Source organism: Phocoena phocoena, chromosome 21 (genome assembly GCF_963924675.1).
Source record: "Phocoena phocoena chromosome 21, mPhoPho1.1, whole genome shotgun sequence".
In the NCBI taxonomy this organism is placed as follows: domain Eukaryota; kingdom Metazoa; phylum Chordata; class Mammalia; order Artiodactyla; family Phocoenidae; genus Phocoena; species Phocoena phocoena.
In genome coordinates, this window is record NC_089239.1 from 21,102,530 (window position 1) to 21,108,529 (window position 6,000).

The following is a 6,000-nucleotide window of genomic DNA, read 5'->3' on the forward strand; positions in this document are numbered from 1 at the left end:
CTACAAAGTTCAAGTTACAATACTTTATTGACTGCTCAAAAGTTGACCTAAACTTTTCTTTATCAACTCTTAGGAAAGCTAGCTTCATTTTGATTGGTCATCAGTTATTTATAAATTGCTTTCTCCAAATAGTATTGCATATTTTTTGTGATTCTATTTAGATTTGTATTCAGGGGAACAAACCAATGAGAGAGTTAGATTGAAATGGGTTTAAAAAGAAGAAGAAGAAGTAGGAAGCTCCTAAGGCTGTAAGGAATTGTCAAGATTTGTGAGATATCAGAGTTCACAATTTGAGTCAAAGACACAATATTTATTCACTTCTTGGAGATGAGAAAGCTTGTGCTCCTAGGATAAAATATAGGAAAATCAGAGGCTCTGTGTTCTCATTCCACTGTCATTACTGACAGCTTTGAACTTGTCAAATAACTTTCCTTTATCCCAGTTTCCATCCGTTATAATGCCCATAAATACCCCAGCTTGCCTTAGCGACAGAGCAGGATATTTTTTGTTCTTCCATAGATATAAAATAGCCTCAAGTGACTGGTGAGGAAGACTACAGGCCTCATAATGGCATTGCTCTGGTCCTACCTGTGTGTCATCTGTATAGGACAGTAATGGGTGGAGGTCAGGGTGGTGGTTCTGGTACTCCTGAAATTGGAAGAGTGAAAACAGTGTCCCCACAATGGACAGAATAGGGTGAATAGGCCATTTCCCCCCTCCACTGCTTTGTGAGTCTACCCCCTCACGGAAAAGTCTAGATGCTTCTAGCCTACGAGCATAACTTACGACTGAGGCAGATACGTTTTCATATAATAGTACAAAGTAAACTGAACTCTTTCTTGGAAACTATGATTCAGTCTTGATATACTATTACAGAAAACTTAATCCAGTGTACAGTACTCACACTCAAATTCCAAGACATGCTCACAGATTTTGAGGAAAACTGGTGTAGCTGCATCAGCACTTAAAAAAAGAAAAATCATGAAAACACCAGAAATCTTTAAACTAGATATTAATTATTCATTTATTCAACAGATACTGATTAAACAATTATTACATTTGAGGTACTATAATTGACATGGAGATATAGTCTTAAACAAGACATGGTCTCCAGGTTCATGGGACTTGTATGTGAGATGCTGCTTGCTTCAGAGGAGAAATCTAATACTTGCCAACATCAGTTGAGTGAAAACCATCCCCAGGATCCAGAGAATAGTAGTCTTCATGTAATGTGATTCTAAACTACATCATCATAAACGTGGCAGTATATATACAGAGAATATTTTGTTTTATGTAACAGGGACGTGTACTACAGTTTATTACAGCCTCCACGCAGATAATTTTACCTGAGATATTTCAAAGGACCAGCTTTAGAAATAAAAAAGAAAAGCAGCTGTATTTATTTGCATATATTTGCATGAACACTGCACATCCCATCCTTCACTGGAAATTAGAATTCTTAAAAGTTACCTCCAAGATGTAATTTAAAAGCTTTATTTTCTCAATACTTTCTTAGAAACCTATTCGTGGTTTCACAAGTATCCACACCAGAGGTTTGGAATACATATTTAAAAGCTTTTCCTCGCTAACCATATTAAAAAGATACAATGTTTACCTTTCATAAATGTCATAGATGTGCAAGCCTGCTGAACTTTGAACCCAGAGAAAGGGATAGCCAGAGTAATTACAGAGTGTCTAGTGCTGGGGATGATGAAAGATAAAATAGTGATCCCACATCCCATCTTTCTTCTAAATTGGAGTCAGAGATGTGATACCATTTGTGTCAAAGATGTGATTCCATTTGTAAGTCCCTTCATATTGAGACAGAAAACAACCCTTCAGTGTATTTTTGGATAGTTCAAGCATTCATTGATGGTCATTTCTCTTTTTGTTTTCCAATCATGCTTGTTGTAATAGTTAACAACAACAATAATAATAACAACTATCATATATTATTTCCTTGATGTATACTAGTCACTTTGCTAAATGCCTTTGTCATTTAATTGATAGGGAAAAAAATCCTATGAGGTGGGCAGTATATTTATGTTCAGAGAAAAAAACTGAAATTCACAGAAATGACTTGAACAAAGACATAGAGTTAATAAGTAGGCTAGCCAAGGTTCAAACTAGACCTGTTTGATTCCAAATATTGGCATGTTCACTTCTACTTACCATCCTGAGAAAAGCAATAGGCAGTAATTAAAATAGAACAAATCATGCATGTAAGAAAAGCAAACCCAAACTATTAAGATAGGAATAGCGATAGGGTTAATATATATGTAAAGTGTCTATGTGAAAACATGATTCTTTACATAAACTATATTCACCCAGAAATATAGATAGTAAAATAGATTTTTAAAATTCTCACCCTCTTTATTGAAAGCAGCAGTTTAAAAAAAAAGCAAAATCTGAATGATAGCCAAGTATTGGATAGGTGGATATGTCTGGAATACTAAATCAGCCTTCCTGCCCCTTTCTCACTGGTTGTTCAGTATCATAATAAAGCATGCCCACTGCTTGAACTGAAAGTTTCAAAACTTTTTGGTACCAGTCTGATAATTCTTAAATAAGAGAATCATAAAATTCACATGTTATAAAGAAGAAAATTAAAATAAGATCGCAAATCCAGGACTATTACATTACAACTTGATTTTTAGCCCTTTAAATCATTTTGCTTCAAAAGAAAGTGGCAATTTTCATAATTTAGGAAGCAGTTGATTTGCTTGCACACTATGCTCAGACATCAAAAATATGTTCTCGTTTAAATGTAAATATTCTTGAAAAACTATAACAAATCACCAGCCTGAGAAGAGGTATGACTATCCTAAATAAACATTGCTTTTATGTCTTCAGTGCTCCCAAACCTGCAGTTGTCTTCCCCATCAATTCAGAAATTTGGATCCAAGTTCCTCTACAATCTGGCGTCCCTATACATGCCTCACCTTCTCTCCTTTCAATCAAGCCAGCATCTTACCTCTGATGCTTGCATACACATCCAGTTCCTGCCTCACACCATTGTTTATAACACAATATTTATTTATAATATTGATACAATGTCTTTTCTCCTTTTCTTTCCCTACTGTAGATTCAGTTTAAGTCTTACCTGCGACACAAGACACATTCTGAAGAGTTCTTTTACGTTTATAACCTATTACACTTATAATCGTTAGCACAAAGCTTATTATATTGTGTGTGTGTGTCTTCTGTCACTCAAACTGACCTCTCTATAATCTGCTCTGTAGCTCTAGGATGGAAATATATGACCGATATCACATTTTGCCATCTGGTTTCTGCCTACAGAAGGCACTAGAGAGAGACAGGAAGTTATCCCTTTATCCCCTTGTTCTCTTTCCAGGCCTCCAGTAATTCCCTATGTTAAAATGCTGGCATGGTTTCTCTTTTCATGACAGTGCTCTGACTGAAACACTCCTGAAAATGAACTTGAAATAAGTTCAAAAGACATTAAAAAATGTGAGTAATGCAGCACCACCTGAATATTATATAGGAGAAAAGAGAGTGCAGTGTTTTAAACTGCAGGCTTTGAAGTTCAGCAGACCAAGTCTGCATCTTGGCTCAGTTACTTGCTATGGTGTGAGACTGATATTTTGGAATATCTGTTTCCACACAGCTAAAATGGGAAAATACTTATTTTCTTGGGCAGAATCAACAGTAAATAAAATAGTAGATGTGAAAGACTTGGAACAATGTCTGGCACATAATAAGTATTCAATAGTTGTATTTAACATGTTAGAAATAAAAGTTGACTAAAAGTGGATATCTGTGTTCAAATTGATACAAAGTCATACATTTATATTTGTGTGTGTGTGTGTGTGTGTGTGTGTGATGTTTCCCTTTAAAGACTTAATAGATTGTTGTATTACTACTATATATTCAAAAGGATTACCTTATCAATTTTTGGAAAACTTAGCATTGAAATTGAATTCTAAAAGAATCTATCTAGTGAAGGCTCATTCACATATGTGATAGGTTCCTGTCTGCCACGTACTTCTCGCTGTCTCCTATTTTCTATTTTAATAAATTCCCTTTCTCTTAATTCATTTCCTTCTTCTCTATGTCAGGCATTTATTCGTATTTTTTAAGCTCTTAGTCTCTGTCCAGCATCGAGTTAGCAACAAGTCACTGAAATAAACCAGTGCTGCAGATCTCTTTCACATTTGATTTAATCATCCTTGACAGTCCCTACTGCATATTTTCTCACAGGAATGGATAAACTGCATCATACAGATAATAGTTTGAATTTTGGAGCATTTAAATTTTTTTGAAGTTTCTAAAAATATGTATTATGAGCCTCAATACTTAAAACGAACCTGTTGTGGAATTATACACGTTTTACAAATAAAGGAACAGTGGTATTTTGAGTACCCTTCTCAAGGTCAGATGTATTTATTGGAGAGTCAGGAAACCCAGTGAAGCCTTCTTTCTCACCATATAAAGTCATTTGATTATCTGCTCCATGAACTCTTAAGGTTACACAAATATGAGCTATTCCTCCTTGGCTACAACAGTCATTGAGGAAGTGATTGAACTTTTATTTATGTCCAGTTTCTCTACTTTTATGTCTTGTTCTCAGTATGAGGGTTGAAGTGGGCAAAACATAGCATGTTTGAATCATCTGGGAGACTTTTTTCCCCAAATGATTTTGGAGAGTGTTTGCATGTGAGCATATTGGGAGGTAGCTAAGGGGCAAGGACAGTGAGGGTTGAGAACCTCTGCATTAGAGTTGCCAAATGAACCCATGGAATGTCCTTACCTAAAAATGTTTTTAAACTAGAATATTCCTCTGCCTAAAATGGGTTAAATTATTCTCAAATAAAGTTAGAGAAACCAGTTTATATTAAAATAATTGCAGATACACACACCCATCATAATGTTTAATCTGCTTTAATATTGTTCTTCTGTAAGCGCTTCAGAATAAATTTCCAGGATCACATGTTTATTAAAATGAGTTATTTTACTAGTTAATTTTTATCGGTTTTTCAAAGAGCTAGATTAACAACAACACAATTAAAAGGATAATACAGTGCCATTTGTGAGGCAGTGCAGTATGTTAGAAATAGAACTCAACTGAAGATTAAGCAATTCAGGCTTTCTTCCCATTTCCGTTACTCATTAGTTTTTTGGCCCTTGGAAGACAAGTGCTTTCCAGTATATTATTTATCACATCTGTAAAATGAGGTGAATGAATGAAATGACGTTTAAAGATCCCCCAGCACTAATTCTCTAATTTCTGATCTAAAAAAAAAATAGGTTTTCAAATACCAGATGAGTTCAAAGACATTCAGGGATGTAACTACTAAAACCCTGTTAACATATACATACCACACACATACACACACACTAATACACACATCTGAGTGGTTTTATGGGTTCATGTAAATGAAAAGTATAGATGATTATTATTTTATATATTTTATATCTCTCTGTCTTTATCTCTATCTCCATCTCTACTTCTATCTCTGTCTACACACAGAATGATCTAACAAATTAGCCAGAGTGCAGTCTTTTGAATTCTAACAAACAGATGAAGGGTTTAATTTGCTACCTTGCTCCATTGCCCCCAGAAAATGGGTTCTCTATATAGACCTGTTATTTCTAGCTTTTTCTTAGGAAGGAAAAAATAATAATTTCTGTAATGTTTTGAAGTAAATGTTTTTGGGATAAATGTATATATAACTCCATGTGTGTATATATCTTTATATATGTCAGATGAACCTGAGGACTTTTCAACATATGGAAAAATTTCTTAAGATCATATTTAACTAGAAATTTCTCCCTCTGATATATATATTACATATACATGTAAAAAATTGGTTGTATAAGCATTTAAATATTTAACATAAAATTTAAAAATTTCTTTGCACTTTAAAAATTATTCTATTAAAAGTCAAGAATTCATTGCCTTTGTAAAATGTGATATAATGTACTTTATTACACTCTGACAAATATCATCTTTCATGATAGGAGTAACAGAGTAGAGCC